Source organism: Heterocephalus glaber, unplaced genomic scaffold (genome assembly GCF_053883595.1).
Source record: "Heterocephalus glaber isolate CG9 unplaced genomic scaffold, H.glaber_assembly_v1.0 deba00001572, whole genome shotgun sequence".
Classification (NCBI taxonomy): Eukaryota; Metazoa; Chordata; class Mammalia; order Rodentia; family Bathyergidae; genus Heterocephalus; species Heterocephalus glaber.
In genome coordinates, this window is record NW_028258357.1 from 24378059 (window position 1) to 24396209 (window position 18151).

General features: G+C 45.0%; 1 long non-coding RNA gene across 5 annotated transcripts in view; it reads left to right on the plus strand.

The window, feature by feature from the left end:
• LOC110349152 (uncharacterized) overlaps positions 1–18151 on the plus strand; it is a 222741-nt gene that overhangs the window by 18293 nt on the left and 186297 nt on the right. For 4 of the 5 annotated variants that reach the window (XR_002394915.2, XR_015443607.1, XR_015443604.1 and 1 more), the window contains exon 2: positions 1–18151. This exon is cut by the window's right edge and continues 25892 nt beyond it. This is a non-coding gene — a long non-coding RNA (uncharacterized LOC110349152). The other variant, XR_015443605.1, reaches the window with a different exon arrangement.

Genomic DNA, 18151 nt, shown 5'->3' on the forward strand with positions numbered 1-18151 from the left:
TCTTGGCCGAAATGCAGAAGTTCACACTTGCTTCCCAGGCAGGTGAGCTCTCTGCCAACCCTGTCTCAGGAGTCTGCAGGAGGCCCGGCGGGACCTGTGAGGAAGACGCTTCAGTCCTTGGAAGATGCGGTCCATCCCTGCTGTCCTAAAGGGTGAGCAGCTCGCTCTGAAGATTCACAGGCTGTTGGGATCAGGGAGACTCTGCCGACACGACCCTCGGAGTAATAGCTCCAAATCACCTTGCGGTGGGCACGGAATATGTTGCTTAGTCCGTGAAGGAACCTCAGGATTAAATCACTTATTCAGAAACATCACCAAGCACCAGCATGGGGTGGGCTGCACTTTGCGTGGCACTGTCACCCAGCATTCAGCTTGGGGAGCTTGGGGAGGATGCAGCTGCCCTGCCCAGGGTGCTGGGGAAGCGGGCACTTAACACCAGAACGTCCGGCAGCATGTGGCCGATTCGGGGTGCAGACTGTGGAGGGAACAGATGCTGGCTCCAACCTCTCCTTGCCTGGCTTCTTGCAAGAAGCGAGCAAACTACAAGCAGAAGGTGAGAAGGGATGATGTTGCCATCAGCAGCAGCGCTGAGCTGGACCCAGGCTCCCGACCTGCTCAGAGGCTGTTCCCACATCGCGCTGACCCTGAAACGAAGCATCAGCAGGCATGGAAGGGCCAGAGCACACCCTGAATCCCCAGCCAGCACTGCTCTGCTCTGGCTGGCTGTGCCAGGTGACTCTGGGTGGCTCTGGGGCCCAGGTGCCGGGAGTACAGCCCCTCGGAGACCTGGGGCGCCTGCCCCTTCCGCCACGAGAGCAGGGCCCAGGAGCCTAGCTAGCCCCACACGCCCATGTCCCCGCAGTGTGAAAAGGAAGTCTTTGCCTGCGCAGTGGATGGCATTTCCCTTGTAGGAGCCTAATGGACCAAGACGCCTGGTGTCTTACGAATCCCCGTCCGCGTCTTCAGGTCTGGGCTAGCCGTGAAGTTCTGGACCTGTCGAGGGCCCGCATGAGTATGTTAGATATAAGGAGCTGTGATACTGCTCCACAAATACAAGGGCAGAGCAAAATTTATATTCCATTTTTAAAAAAAAGGTTCCCAGCAAATGTGCCAGGTGCTAGGTAGTCAGCAAAGAGTAGCAGCCTGAGCTCTCGAACCTGTGCCCAGGAGGTGCTGGACAGACAGTGGAACAAGGTAGCTCTGCTGGCTGTGCCATGTGCGATGCGGTGAGCAGGAGTGGAGGACAGCCGGGAGAGAGAACAGGCATGGCCCCTGGGTGAGTGTGTGGTTACAGACAGGGAGGATTCCCCCATTGATAGAGGGGACAGCGAGGGAGCCAGGCAAGACTGCTCCAGAAGACGAAAGGAGGTGCAAGGGTCCTGAGGCCTGGGTCTGATTTGCACGGTGCTGTGGCCAGGATGGAGGAGCAGTGGGACCGCGGGAGAAACCTGGTCCCAGCAGAAAGCATGCGGCCTCTTGGCCTTTGCAAGGACTTTCCTTTCGCTCGAGGTGACAGGGCTGTGGACCCCATGTGCAGCAGGGGCCCGCCTTGCCTGTGTCAGCAGGTCGTGTGGCTCCTTCTGAGAGTGATCTGGGGGTTGCGGGAAGAGGACCCCAAAACCATCAGCCCCGGAACCCAGCCTCACCCCCTCAGCTGCGTTGGTGGCAGCGTCCACCCAGAGGAGATGGAGCGTTTCCTCCCGCAGGGGGAGGGTTTCCCAGAGTGCTTGCTCAGCTGGAAGATGTGGTGTCACCTGCTGTGTCTTCCTCACAGCTGGAAGGAGTGGGGAAGGGAGAAGGGCGAGGAGAGGCTCAGATTCAGGGCCGCCTTGTGGATGGAAATTCGCTCAATTCAGTGCTGACGGTTTCATGTTTGGGACTCACAGGCTCTGGGCCCAGTCAGTCAAAACTCTGCTGTTCAGAGCAACACGCGGGACACTAACAGCCCACCTGGGGCTGAATGCACTTTGTAAATCTCACAAGACCCAGAGTAAATTCCCGAGAAGTCAGGGACATGCAGAGGTTTCAGCAACATCTTAGGTAGTGCATGGCTGCCTCAGTTCAGCAGTCCACAGACTGAGGCCAGGGCTGCCATCGAGTGCTTTCCCGCCCTGCGTCACATCAGCACAGTGTGAGTGGGCGGGCACGGTCCACAGGCTCCTCCCTCCCGCAGGTGCCGGGTGAGGCTTGGTCTCAGCAGTGGGCACGCAGGTTACTCGGTTACTCGCAGGAGGCTTCAGGGCTGCGCGTAGCGGTCGGCACACACATGCTTCCCTTTCTGCCCACCCTCCACACCCTCCATCCTCTGTCTTCCTTATCCCCTTCCTTCCTTCCATCCCTTCCATCCCTGTTTTCTCCACCTCATCTTTCTTTCATCCCGTCTCCCTCCGCTTTTGCTCTGCTCTCCGCTCACTGAATGTTGGGGTTCCGATCTAGACATCCCCTGAAATCCTGTGTGCTCCACGGTGGGGCTTTGGGGGGCTGATTGGGTCCTGGGCCCAGTGCTCATCAGTGGATGAGTTCATGGCTGTGCATGTTGTTAGAAGGGGGCCTGGTCAGAGGTGGGTCGCAGGGACTTGGCCTGGAAGGGTGCATGCTTGTTCCCAGCTCCTCCCTTCTTCCTCTCTCTGCTTCCTGGCTGCCATGGGGTGAGCACCTCCCTCAGTCATGCTGCTTCTGCCTTGGAGCCAGCAGACCTTGGATGGAGCCCTCTGAAGCCAGCTGGAGTAAAGCTCTCTTCCTTTAAGATGCCGGTGTCAGGTATTCTGCCACAGCATTGGGAGAGTGACTGATGGCTAGTGAACATCTGCCTGTTTCCCGGGCTGTGGGAGAGGCAGGTAGAAGCGAGTGTGGCCCCTGGAGCCTGCGAGCAGCTTAAAGGTGAGAATGAGGCATAAGGACTTAGAAGTGAGCGGAGGTGACCCGTGACCCTGCAGGAAACTGCGATATTGATTATGCCCAAAGCAGGCTGTGAGCAGTGCAGGCTGTGCAGAGTCAACCCCACAGCCGGCTGGTTTACAGAAGGGAGTCTGGCTGAGGCCTACGTGCCGAGGTCAGAGTAACTCGCACCCAAATTCCATTCCCACAGCTAAAACCTTCTGAGTATAAGGACAATGTTCTAATTGCAACCATACATTTTGTCTATTCTGTTCCCAATTCGAGAATGCTTCGTCTTGCCCTTCACAAGCCTTCCTTATATTAATTTCCATAGACACCACATGATTGCATATCCTTGCACGTAGTTCTGCCCTTGCATGTAGCTTGCCTTTACTACAGTTATTACCAATAAAAATCAGTGACTTGGACTGGCCAGCACCTTTGTCGATTGCACCAGCATTGGTGGTCCTGCCACCCTGCTTTCTGTCTTAGTTCTGTTTCTTAGTTTTTTTCCTCAGGTCTGTACCATGTACTGAGCAGGAGACTGGAGCCTGCTGCCGAGGTTTCCAGTATGACCCAGCGTGGCCAGGGGACACGGAAAGCACAAGTGAGGTGGTGGACAGAAGGGTTGGACTTCAGGTCATGACCTGATATTGTGATCTGGCCCGACTCCCCCCCCACGAGCTCATTTCCACCGTCTACAGTGGAGGCAGGGAGACCCTTCTGGGGTAGGAGTGGACCAGCACTTCTGAAGGGGCTTGGAAGCTCCTTGCAAATCGTCTTCTTGGCAGAGAGATGGCTAGTGCAGGGGAGAAAACTTCCCCCAGGGCAGGGAAGTGGGTTCCTGAGAGGCTACCTTTAATTTTGGGGGTATTTGGGATTGAACCCAGGACATTCACCCTGAGCTGAACTCCAGTCCATTTATTTTTTATTTTGACACAAGATCTTGCTAAGTTGCCCAGGCTGGGCTTGAACTTGCCATCCTCCTGCCTTGCCTTCCTGGAGTGGTGGGATTGCAGTTATGCTCCACGTACCTGGCTCTGAAAAGTCAACTCTTCACTGTGACTGAAGCCAGGGGGTCACTCTGGGCTAATCAGACACTTCTGCATCTACAAGGCAGTGGCTGGAGCCATGGTGTGTTTGTTGCTATTGCTGTGGGAACAAGTTACAACCATGGTTTGGATAACATAAATCTATGATCTTTTGTCCTGGAGGTCAGAAGTCTGAGATGGGTGTTGCTGGGTGAAGTCATCAGGCAGGACTGGGCTCCTTCCAGAAGCCCTGATGGAGGATGTGTCCCTAATGGAGGAAGTCCCTTCAAACTTCTGGAACCCCTGAGTCCCTCCCTCACAATGCAGCCCTCTAGATCTTCAGGATAATCTGTCCTCTGCCCAGTGCCTGTGACCGCATAAGATGTGGTCAGAGACTCCAGGGAGCTGGTGTGGACACCTCAGTGGGAACATTATTACACATTTCCACTGCACATGCTGGCTCTGTTGTTCATGATGCTATGAATGCCTCTGGGTGAGTTGGGTGGGGAAGAACTTGTGTCTTACTTGCTACCTGCAGAACCTCAATGCCAGGCAAGACAACAACTGTAGTCTTCTCACTGCCCAAGCACAGAAAGGGGAGAGAGAGGCACATGGCCAGTGTCCTGCTACCTGCTGACCATCCCTGTACCAAGGAGCTCATCTTGGGAATTGTGTAGAGTGGATCTTTGTTCCTTTAATTATAAGGAATGTGTGAAAGAAGAAACAGAATGGAGTCACATTATGAGTTGTCACCATTTGTTTTAACTTCAATATGAATCAGTTTTTTAAATTATTTTTGTTGTCTAGAAGAGTTTAATGGAAAGAAGAGTGAAAGATATTCGCTGTTTAATTGTGAAGCATGAATAGGATCCATTAGCATGGGTACCAGCTGGAGGGAGTGGATGGAGGGAGGTTGGAAGGTGGGTTGGAGATGCGATGTCTCTTAACAGCAGTCTCCTCTAGCCTGTCAGGGTCTCTGGGCTCTCCCTGTGATCAGGGACAGTGAGTGCCCATTCATCCAGAGGCTGCACTGCAGGATGGGGAGCTCTTCTCCACTTGCTACCTGTCACTATTGAGAGCCCTCCAATCACACATGGTGTCTCTAGCTGTGGGGACAGATGTCAGCAGAGGAGCTGCCTCTCCCACACCCTGAGGATGGTCCTGTGTCCAACACCCTCCATACCCAGCTTCCGGGCTGCATCCCAGGAAACGGCAGGGCTGAGTCATGGAGGTGCAGGCTGGAGAGTAAATTGGGTTAGGATGGCAGAGTCTCAAGTCAGTCAACGCAGGCTTCCTGCATATGTTCAGTTAGTGTTTAGTGTGGATGAGCGGGGTTGCCTCTGGGGGTCCAGCAGACAGGCCTAAAGCAAGGAGGTTGTCCTGCCTCAGTTCCAGCTGCAGCCTCAGGAGGTGAGCACTGCGTTAGTTTGCTCAGCTCCTCAGCAAACACAACCCTGGATGGCTTAATATGCAGCAGTTGGTTTCTCGGTCCTGGAGGCTGAAATCTAAGAGTGAAGTGCGGGGCTGGTTTCTCTTGCAGCCTCTTCCTTGCTGCCCACCCCACAAATGCCGCTTCCTCCCAGGCCCATTCAGGCCTCTCCTCCCTGTGTCTTTCTGTTTTCTGTAGGTCACAGGTCATACTACGTCAGAGCTCCTGTCCTTAGAGCCTCATTTAACCTTAGTTATCTAGAAAGGCCCTGTCTCAAAACAGTCACATTGCAGGTTAGGACTTCAACATATAGATTTGAGGAGTCACAATTCAGCCCACTTCAGGGACAGGGCTCCCTGAGGGAACATATGTAACTGTAGGGCAAATGCCTGTCAGGAAATAGCTATAGGCACAAATTTCACTCTAGAGCACATCCCACGGAAACATGTACCGTCTGCAAAAATACACCAGAAAAACACATCAGGAAGAATTTGCACTAAAAACTCTTTCCCTAGGAAAAAAAATATCCCCAGGGAAAATGTTCATTATAAATGCTCACTGCAAAAATATTTGCTAGGAGAAGAATCCATTGGAAAAATCATTGCAGAAAAAAGGGACACGGAGGTTCTCTGGAGAAATATCCTTTCCAAGAAAAAAATTTCACAAGAGAAATGACCACCCAAAAAGATGCACAGGGAAGATACAGCCTGGTGGACTTCTGGGATGATGGTGGCAACAACAAATCAACCTCTGCACACTTCAGAATCCAGACACTAGGAAATAACAATTTGGGGAAGAAAAGAAGGAAGGAGGTAGATCCCCAGGAATCATGAAGGAGGTAGATCCCCGGGAATCAGGAAGGATCTGAAGGGAAAATTGGAGTCCATAGAGAAATTGAAGAGACAGACCTCAATGCAGAAAAAGGAGGAGGCAAACTGCATTTTTCTCCCCAGCTCCTGGCTCCTGGTGTGAGAGAAGATGGAATCTACAGAGACACAGCGAGGGTGGGTGACTCCAGAGGCCTCCAGGGAGAAATGCACCAGCGGAATGGAGCAGTGGATGCGGTGAGCTACAACAGCTGGTGGGTGACTCCAGTCCAGTTGACATCCATGTACCCTGTAGACAGTGCCGGCTGAATGCCATTTTAGGGAGGAGCCAACTGAACCTGGACTTGGAGCAGCTGTAGATTGGCTTCATCCCAGGGCTTCCAGTGTTGAAATTCCTTTGTCTGTCACCTTTGCTTCTAATCTCTTTTCCTTCTTTTATTTCTGTATTTTTAAAATTTTCTCCCCTTAGAGTAAAATCACTCTATTGAGTGTGGACATTTACTGTATATAATTTTCTGATTTGTCTTAGATTTTGTTGTATAACTATATATCTTATGCCTGTGGTTAAAAGTGACAAATTATTAGTTATCACAGTTTGTCATTTTCTAGTCTGTGCTTGATGCTGTTGTTATTACCGATTATACTACTGTAGACAAGGTGATGTAGTTGCTGTGATTAATTGATCTTCCTTGTATGCCAATACCTAGACTGTCTGGGGGCTCAAAAACAATATTATACTCAAGTATCAAAGAACTGGCTGCCAGATCAAAGATCCATCAACCTTTCACCCCTAGTAAATCGAAGAGGCAAGATCTTGGGACAGATTCAAAAGCCAAAACCATAGAAGACATTTCTGAAAAATAGTAATTTCCTAAAGAGGTCTTGATATTAGTAATAAAGCTATCTACCATAAGCAATTTACAAGCTTCAACACAGAAAACAAATTAAAAAGAAAAAGAAAATGAGAAAACATAGGAGCAAGATGAAACCTTTAATCCCCAACTCATCCAAGGCAAATCAAGGGGCCATTGATAGAAGAAATCAAAAACCTTCCAGCTTCATTTTTATGAAATGGTGGCAGCAGAAGTAACAAAACAGAAGAGCAAGTCTTTTTGACAAAAATAGAAGAGATAACTAAAGAGATGATCATAAGGAAATGATTAGTGAATTTAGAGTAGATGCAGATAAAAAAATAGAGCTTAGGAAAGACATGAAAGTCATGAATGCCCAACATAGAGGACAACTAGCTGGATTCCATAAAACAGACTCAAATAGAAATCCAGGAGATTAAAAATTCTACTGAAAGTATATGCAGCAGATTCAACCAATGTGAGGATAGAATGTCAGATCTAGAAGACAGGGTTGTGGTTGGCAATCATCAAGTGAAACACCTCTTAAAAATGGCAAGGGACCATGAAAAGTCAACCCAACAGCTGCTAGATGATGCAACAACAACCAAAAAGAATACAAGATTAATTGGAATCAAGGAAGAACCAGAAGGGCATAAAAAACTTGGTCTCAGAAGTAATAGCAGAAAACTTTCCAAGCATGAAAAATGAACTTGAGATACAGGTAAATGAAGCATATAGAAAAAAACTTCAAATAGTCATGACCAGAGAAAAACTACACCAAGGCATGTAGTAGTTAGATTCCAGAAATTCAACACAAAAACAAAATATTAAAAGCTGCTAGAAAAAAGAAATGAATCACCTATAAAGGAAAACCCATCAGAATCACAGCAGACTTCTCATCACAAACCCTTAAGTCAAGGAGAGCTTGGAGTGAACTATTTCAAGCCTTAACATAAAACAAGCTCAAATCCAGATTGATGAACTCCACAAAATTATCTTTCAGAATTGATGGAGAAATAAGATACTTCCATGACAACACCTGAAGAAATTTATAACCACCAAACTGGCACTCCAAAAATGTATGAATGATATTCTAGAAAAAAACAGTGGATATAACAATTCCAAGAATCCCAATAGAATGAATCCACCAGGAAAGGCAAACAATTAAACAGAAAGGAAAGAGCGAACCAACAATAGAAAAATAATATGACAAGGATATGTCAATATGTATCAAGTTTAACCATCAATGTAAATGGTCTCAATTCACCAATCAAAAGACCATAGGTTGGCAGAATGGATCAAGAAACAGGATCCAACGATATGCTGCATTAAGAAACACATTTAACTAAAAAAAAAAACACACACACACACAAATTCATAGACTGAAAGTCAAAGGGTGGAAAACAATACTTCACACAGCAGAAACCCAGAAAAGAGAAGGGGTAGGTATTCTATTTGTAGACAAAGTGGATTTCCAGCCAAGACTGATCAGAAGAGACAAAGAAGTCTACTATATATTTATTAAGGGAACAATGCCAGAGGAGGAGATAATCATAAATATACATGCATCAAATACCACTGCACCCAATTATATAAAACAAACACTAATGGATATGAAAAATTTGATAAGCACTAACACAGTTATAGTGGGGGACCTCAATACTCCACTGTCACAAACAGACAAATCAACTTGACAAAAAGTCAATAAAGAAATATCAAAGCTGAACCAAACCTTTGAACAAATTGACTTAGTAGATATGTACAGAATGTTTCACCCCACAACAACAGAATACACATTCTTCTCAGCACATGAGACTTTCTCCAAAATAGACCACATGCTAGCTCATAGAACATGGTTAAGTACATGAAAGGGAATTGACATTATCTGATGCATATTATCAGATCATAGTGCAATGGAATTGGAAATCAGTGGCAAAGGAAACCACAAAAACTACATAAACATGTGGAAACACACTCCTGAACAAACAATGGCTCACAAATAAAATTAAAGAAGAAATTAGAGTTTCTACAATTAAACAGTTATGCCTATACAGCATACCAAAACTTATGGGATGCACTGAAAGCAGTCTTACGAGGGAAATTTATAGTGATGAATTCCCACATCAGAAAAATAGAGTGAGCTCAAATAAATAACCTAATGTCAAGCCTCAAGTTTCTAGAAAACGAAGAGCAAGTTAAACCCAAAGCTTGTACAAGGGAGGAAATTATAAGTGTCAGAACAAAAATTAATTCAATTGAGACTAAAAAAATATAAAGAATCAATGAATTAAAGAGTTGGTTCTTTGAAAGATTAAATAAAACAGACAAACCCTTAATTAACTGTATCAAAAAAGGAAGGAAAAGACTCAAATCCATGCAATTAGAAATGAAAAGGGCAAGTTGCAAAAGATCTTGCAGAAATTCAGATCATCAGTATCTACTTTGAGAACCTGTACTCTAGTAAGATGGAAAACTCAGAAGAAATGGACAGATTCCTAGATACATATGAATTACTAAAGCTGATTCAAGATACTAAAATTCTAAATAACCCATCATCAGTCAATGAATTTGAAAAAGTAATGTAAAAACTACCAAAAGAGAAAAGCCCAGGTACTGATGGATTCACTGATGAATTCTACAAGAACTTTAGAGAAGATCTAATGCCACTATGCCTCAAACTCTTTAATGAAATTGAGTGGGAAGCAGTACTCCCAAACTCATTCATAGAAGCAGTCATTACCCTGATACTAAGACCAGAAAAGGATCCAACCAGAAAAGAGAACTACAGGCTAATCTACTTAATGAACATAGGTGCAAAAATCCTCAGTAAGATCCTGGCGAACAAAATGCATCAAATCATCAAGAAGATTATACACTATGACCAAGTAGGAGGCATCCCAGGGATGCAGGGATGTTCCAACATATACAAATTAATATAATGCACCATATTAACAAAACCAAGGAAAAACACATGATCATATTAATAAAAAAACTACAGAAAATTGAAATAGAACATCTTTATCTCAATCTGATAAAAGCTGTCTATGACAAACCAACAGCCAACATCATACTAAATGGTCAAATCTAATAAGTTTTCACTCTATAATCCAGAACAAGACAAAGATGCACACTATCACCACTCCTGTTCAATATAGTTCTGGAAATATTAGCCAGAGCAATTAGACAAGAGAAAAAAAGGGAATAAAGATAGGAAAGGAAGAAGTTAAATTATCATTATTTGCTGATGACATGAGTCTCTACATAGAAGACCCTCAAAGCTCCATCAAAAGACTCCTACAATTAATAGCCAGATATGGTAGCATAGCAGGATACAGAGTCAACACTCAATCAGTAGCCTTCCTGTACACAAATAACAAATTCCCTGAGAGAGAAATTAGGGAAACAACATCTTTCACAATAGCACCAAGAAAAATGACATACTAAGGAATCAGTCTAACAAAGGAATAAAAGACCTAGAGAGTGGTACTTTGGTTCATGAACTTAATTCATTCCACTGTTCTGAGGAAGATGGCCACAATTGTGTTCTCAGGGAAGACGCCCACAGTCATGTTCATCACCTGCTGCAGAGTTAGTGAATGAAAGCAAAATTTTGCCAAACACTTCTGTTTGTGAACTGAATTGTTCTTCACAGAAGCATTCATGAACTGAGGTATTATTGTACCTTGAATATTACAGTACTCTACAAAAGGAGATTGAAGAGAATATCAGAATTTGGAAAGATAACCCCTGTTCTTGAATAGACAGAACCAATGTAGTGAAAATGGTCAGACTTCCAAAACTGTTATACAGATTTAATGCAACCCCAATGAAAATTCCAGTAGTATCTTACAGAACTAGAGAAAACAATCCTAAAACTCATGGAGCCAAAAGAGACCTAGAATAGAAAAGCAATTCTGGGCTGTGGGGGACTGCCTTATTGATTATGCCCAAGGCAGGCTTCAGTATGGGCTGTAAAGAGTTAACCCCACAATTGGCTTGAGAAGTGAATCCGGCCAATGCCTATGTGCCAAGGCCAGAGTAACTCCTACCCCAAATTCCCTTCCCACCGTTAAAACCCTTTTAACTAGAAGGACAAGGTTATTTGCTAACTACAACTCTATATTTTGTCTGTTCTGTTCCTAACTCAAAAATGCTTTGTCTTCTTTACAAGCCTTGCCTGCATCAGTAATGTGTCCATAGCAACTGCACATCCCCTCATATAGCCCGTTTACTCCCCTTTGACCATGATGTAACCAATAAATGGCAGTGGCTTGGACTGGTCAGGGCCTTTGCTGGTTGCTCAGCACTGGCTGTCCTGGCTCCCCATTTCTCTGTCTCTTTAATTCTATCTTTGAGTTTTTCTTTTAACTTTGTGTTGTAGCAATAAGCAGGAGATTGAAACCCACTGCAGGTGTCTCTGATAGGGCAACAAAGGCAAGGCAGGGGGCATCACAATCCTTGATTTGAAGTTATACTGCAAAGCTACCATGATAAAAACAGTATGGTACTGGGGAAAACCCCCAACAGATCAATGGAACAGAACAGAAGTTGCAGAAAACATTTCCAAGCACCCACAGCTACTGTATCATTGACAAAGGGGCTAAACACCTTCACTGGAAGAAAGACAGTCTCCTTCACAAATGGTGCTGGGAAAACTGGCTTTCCACTTGTTGAAATTTGAACCTAGACCCATATCTGTCACCATGCACTAAACTAAAACCAAAATGGATAAAAGATCTAAATGTAAAAACAGAAACACTTAATCTGCTAGTGGATAGACTTGGAAACTCTAGAAGACTTAGATATAGGCAAAGACTTTATGAACAAAACCCTGATTGCACAGGAAATATAAAGAATTGGGAACTGGGATCACATCAAATTAAAAAGTCTTTTCACAGCAAAATAAAGTACCAACAGAGTGGAGGGAACCAACAGAATGGGAAAATTTTTTTTACCAGATATTCCTCAGGAATAACATCTAGAATACACAAAGCACTCAAAAAAATCAGACCCCCCAAATTTAAGTGCCCAATCCAAAAATGGGCAAATGAAATGAATAGACATTTCTCAGATGAAGAAGTAGAGATGGCAAATAAATATATGAAAAAATGCTCAACATTACTGGTCATTCGAGAAACGGAAATTAAAACAACATTGAGATTCCATTTCACTCCAGAAAAAAAGGCTATCATCAAGAAATCAATAACAAATGCTGGTGAGGCTGTAGGGAAAAAATGAACTCTTCTCCAGTGCTGGTGGGAGTAAACTGGTACAACCATTATGAAAATCAGTATGGAGATTCCTCAAAAAACTAAAACTAGAGGTTCCATTTAACCCAGCTGTTCCCTTCTAGGTATCTTCCTGAAAGAGTTAAAAGCATCATACCATAGAGATATAAACGTACTACTATGTTTATAGTACTGCAGTTTATAATAGGTAAATCTTGGAAACAGCCCATATACCCATCAAAAGATGAACAGATAAAATGAGGTATTTATATATAGTGGAGTACTACTCTGCCATAAAGAAGGATAGATTTGGGTCATTTGTAGGAAAATGGGTGGACCTCAAGACCACAATTTTAAGTGAAAATAAATTGGACTCAAAAGTTGAACTGTCACATGGTTTCTCCTGGGTGAGAAACCCAAAGGTTAAGTAAGGAGCAGAGTGGAGAACAGATATTGGGAAGTAAGAAGAACATGTTCAAATGGAAAGGGGAACAAAGAAGTGGGAGAGGGAAGAGAAAAAAGGGAAAAGGAAAAAAAAAGAGATGGAAAGAAAGCTTTTGTAAATGGGGAAGGGAAGGAGGATGGAAGGAAGGGAGGAGAATGGGGGAGAATTAAGATGTAGTATGTACAGGTACAAATTCCCCATGAAGAGCGTGATCCATATGTGTGACAAATGCAAACTAATAAAAGTTTAAAGAATTAAAAAGCAAATTTAAAACAGAAAAAAATATGGACTGGGGAAAATAGTCATACCTTATATGAAACATTCCAAATTTTGTAAATACCCCTGGGAATGTGTATGGGACAGTTGTGTTCATCAGGAAAACAGCCCACGCTATGCCTCATGTTTGAAGCAGGAGAACAGCATTTACTTACATTCTTCTGAGAGCTGCGCACATTGCCTTCCTCCTAAGAGCTCCCTGAGGTGGGCACTGTTGCAGCCTCCCTTTTACAGATGGGAACAGATGCCCCAAGCTGAGTAAGTTGCCCAGCATTTCACAGGAAATAAGTGATAGCCCTGGCTTTGAACTCAATCAGTGATTCATTCATTCAACATTTATTGAGCACCTACTATGTGCCAAACAGTACACCCAAACACAAAATGAATCATAAGCCCCAATTTCAAGAAACAAACATGGGAGACAGATTCATAGTAGATAATGAAATATGGTGGCACCGTGGTTCATGAACACTTTTGTTGCCAAACTATTCAATTCACAAACAGAAGCATTGGGCAAGATTTTGATTTCATTTTCGTTTTCGAACTCTGCATCGAGTGATGAACAAATGATGGCTGTCTTTGCTGCATGAACATGAACATGTCCATCTTTCTAGAATTGTGGGATGGAACAAGCTGGTGAGCTGAGGTACTGCTGTACTGGGGAAATGGGCCTTTATGTATCCATCTCCATGCTGAGAACCAAAGTACACTGTGCACAGCTTGGAGTTCATCTGGGCATTTATTAGAGAAGATGTTGGCCCAGGCTTGCAGCAAACTGTGGCAGCTCAGAAAGCAGCAATCCCCAGGGAACATAAACACTGAGGGGATCATGTGTCAGTGCATCAGGGAAACACAATTCCAGGGAAGGTATTCACTCAAATCTGCACTGCTGGCACTGTTTGGGAGCCTGGTCTAGGTGGAAGGCCACATGAGCCTGGCAGGATGGCTCATCATACCACAGCCTGACCTACAGAGAGGGCTTAGGAGCTTTGCTGCACAGGGGCTGGGTGGGGCCTGCTATGAGCCCTGGGTCCCTGATTCCCGGTTCACAGTCTGACCACTCTCGTGTGCTGGCATCATGAGGTTGGGTCCTTGCCTGTGTAGTTCCCCTCACATCTCCAGGGCTTTGAAAAGTTGGTGCTAATAGATATTTCCAGAAGAAAGACTGTCAACCACTGTGGCGGCAGAGATGTTAACTCCATGGGTGCTGGAGTCAGATGACCCAAATCTCAGAGCAGCCATCCCCTGGCAGCAGAACTTCCTGACCCAAGTCCACCCTTCATCTGTGCAGTGTGGACAATGGCACCTCCCTCTCTGCTTCTCAGGGGACTCAATGAACTGATGCTGTAGCAGAATCAGCACTGTGCCTGACTTGTGTCAGTCTCCAAGTCATTGAAGCTAGTCCCTCCCCCATGAAGCCTGTGGCCAGGTGGGCACCCCCTGCCACCAGCCCTCCCGCAAAGTGCAAGTGGAGCCAGGGCTCAGGAAGGCTGATATTAAGTCCAGAGTCTGCAATTCAGGTTTTTCTTCCTCTGTTGTCTCAGGAGATCAAGGATTTGGTAGGGTTCCATTTGCTTCTGTAATATAAACACAAATTATCAAAATCGTAAAATACTGTTTTATAAAACAGAAGGACTTTAATATATAGACCCCAAATTGAGAAAGCCTTAATGAGTTTCAGGAGGAGAACTAACTGGGCGATGGTGTTGGGTTGGCTTCTCCTGTGCCCCAAATAGGAGGCATCGACAAGAACATGTCCCTTTCTTGCCTCATTCTGCATCACTCATCTTGCATTTGTGCTGTGGTACATTTGACACCTATGGTAGTATAGATGGACTGGAACTTCCTTGCTTTTGTTTAGCTCAGGGGTCCCCTACCCCAGGCCACAAATTAGTACCAAAGCGTGGCCTTTTAGGAATGGGACCGTACAGTAGCAGGTGAGTGGGGAGTGGGAATCAGGCAAGGCTCCTTCTGTATTCACAGCTGTTCCTCCCAGCTCCCATCACTGTCTGAGCTCCACCTACTATCAGATCAGTCACAGCATTAGATTCTCACAGGAGTGCAAACCCTACTGTGAACTATGTGTAAGAGGAATCTGGTTGTGCCCCTTATAAAATCCCAATGCCTGATGATCTGAGGTGGAGTTGAGGCAGTGACACTAGCCCTGGGGAGCAGCTGCAAATCCAGATGAACATTAGCAGAGAGGACTGCCTGCACTGAGACCACGACAAATCAACTTCTTGCAGACTCGGATCAAAACCCACTTGGCAAGTGCCAAGTGACAATAGGCTGCGTCTAGTGGAAGCTTTAAGTGAGACTCCAACACGTATTTTAGTCTGCACCTGGCCCACCTGTTATTTTTTATTAGTTGTACATGTTTGCAGTACACAGAATCTACATTCATCTCAGGGAGTGTGTCCATGTGCGTAACACAGCTTGATTCTTTTTTAGTTCCCCTTCCTTTCCCACCCACCTCCCTCTTTCTGTCTCTAAATCCCCTTCCCCGATTTTCATTCTTGTTATTATTATTCTTAGCTCATGTTTATAATGTATAACGTTTACATTCACTGAGGTTGTTAGGTTCCTGTACATGGCATATCTTAATTCTTCTTACTTCCTCTTTCCTCCCCCGTCCCCCTCAGTCTCCTGAACCCCTTCCTGTTTGCAAGAGATTATCTCCTTGTTTCCTTCTATCCATCCTTCATTATGCTCTGTTTGTACTTTGCTTTACTCAAATGAGAGATACTATGCACCTGATTTATTTCAATCAGTGCTGTGTTTTCCACCTGATACTTTATTTCCCGTGTCCATCTGTGCCGCTTTCCACCCTGTACATTTGGTTCAGTCAGAGTCTTCGTAGCCTACAAGTCAACCCTGGTCAAAATGAGTAAAAAGCGAACATCACTGGAGAGCTTTGAAAAGGGGAAAGACCCAGTGAAGAGACAGCAGAAGACTCAAAAGCCAAGGAAAAGAAAACCACATTCAAAAGAAAACCCCAGGAGACCTACTTCAATTACGTTCATTGCAGCAGGATGCACTTTCCCCAAGCCTGCTTTGTATCACGTGTGATGACCACCACCATGGAACTCCATACCTGCCTCCCCACTACAGACTGAGGCCTGGAGAGGAGTGTCCTGTCCAGGCGCTCACTGCTGATTGGAATGGAGGCTCGGCTTGGCATCTGGGGCCCTTGTCCCCAGTGCTGTGGACTCTTCCTCCACCCGGGGACAGTGTCCAGCAGCAGGTGGGCTTCATGTGTCCAGTCCAGGGGAGCAGTGTGGAAGCAGAGGCTGTGGTCTCGTGACTCCGTGAAGCTTTTGTAAGGGGGATTTGAATTCCAGAGAGCTACAGTTGTCCCACTAGCCAGCCCCTCTGGACTGTGACCTTCAGTCTCCCAGGCAGACTCAGGCCTCAAGCACTGTGGCTCCTGGGAGGTCTGGAGGGCAGAGGAGCCGCCACCCTCCCCGACGCAGCCCTAGGTCACTGTGTGCTGGGAAAGGGGTGCGCACAGGGGGCGACCCCAGGCTCAGGGAAGGGTGTGGCACTGCCCGGGCTCCCCAGCTTGCTGGAGGCAGAATCAAGGGCTAAAACCACTACCTTGGGGAGCTGGAGTACTGTTCCTGTAAAAGCCCACGCCACTGTTAGTGACATTTGGAAGAGTTCACTGCAAGGGCAAGAGTTACGCACAGCAGTGAGAGAAGTGGAGGTGAGGGGTCAGCTGCTGACTTCACCTTGCTTCCACGTATGTTAGGGTTGATTCTTGCCAGGGATGTTGGCAGGAAGGGCACTGTGATATTTGCAGCTAATATTTATCAAAAACTATTATATGCCAGGTAAGCGTGCCAAGTGCTGTATTCTTGTGAGCTTGTTTCCCTGCCATAGCCATCTTCGAAGTGGGATGTCACCAGCCCCACCTCCAGGGGAAGAAACTGAGTCAGGAGGTGAGTTGGAGCCCGGTAAGCACGGAGTGCAGGCCATGAGGTGAGAGGGCAGGGCTGTCCATGCCCACTTTTCTGTAAGAGACAGTGTGGGCCTGGTGCTGTTTCCTCCTCATGCTTCGGAGGATGTGGGACTGAGACTGTGGCTGTGGGGGTTTTGTTTCTGTCTTCTTTTCTTCTCTTCCCCTCCCTCCCTTCCTTCCCCTTCCTCCCTTTCTTTTTCCTCTCCTGAAGGTTCAAACTCTGAATTCAGTACCTGTAATAGCTGTGAGTCTATTCCAATCATTTCGCTGGGGTGAGTTTTAGTAGCCTGTACTTTTTCAGGGAGTCAGTCTGTGTCTTTCAACCAGCCAATTCACGTGAATGGGGTTGTTCATGGCATTTATGTTTTATCCTTCTAATGCCCGCAGGGTCGGCAGTGATATTCTCTCTTTTACTTTTGTTACTGAAATCTGTGCCTTCTCTTTTTAAATCTCACTAGACATTTATAATTTTTTATGTTTAAAAAATGATTTTTGGTTTCATTGTTTTCTTTTTCTCTGAAACTTCAGCTCTTCCCTTCTTTTAAAGTGGGACTGTTTGGGCTGATTTATTTAATTGTATCAAAGACTTATAATGGTATAAATGTATTTCATATAATTTTTGAGACATGATTGACATACAACTTATTGTACATATTTATAATTTATCATTAAAATGGATGAATCCAGTACTGTCATCTAGTTAAGAAATATATTCATCAGCTAAGAAATCTTCCTCCTGCCTCTTTTTTTGTGTTTTATTTATTTATTTAATGAGTTCTGTAGAATAGTGGGGTTTTGGGCATTAATTGTATATACATATAACCTATTTTCTTCTTTCTGCTTGCTTTGGGTTTCTTTTGCTAATTAAGAAAGTGAAAATTTAGATGATTAATTTGAGACTTCTCTTGTTTTCTAACATAAACAATACTATAATTTTCCCTCTATGCACTGTTTTGACTGCTGCTCACAAATGTGGTATGCTATATTTTTTTCAGTTCAAGATATTTTATAATTTCTCCCAAGATTTTCTCTTTCATCTATTGATTATTTAGAAGTATGTTAGTTATATACAAGTGTATTGGGATTTTCCAGACTTTGCGTTAAGTCCATTATAGTCAGTGAACATATTATGTATGATTTCCATTCTCTGTCCAGTTAAATTTGTCTTCTACTTGTAAAGACACTCAGGAAATAGGGCTTCCAAGCAGCAAGAGTGAAGGGATGAG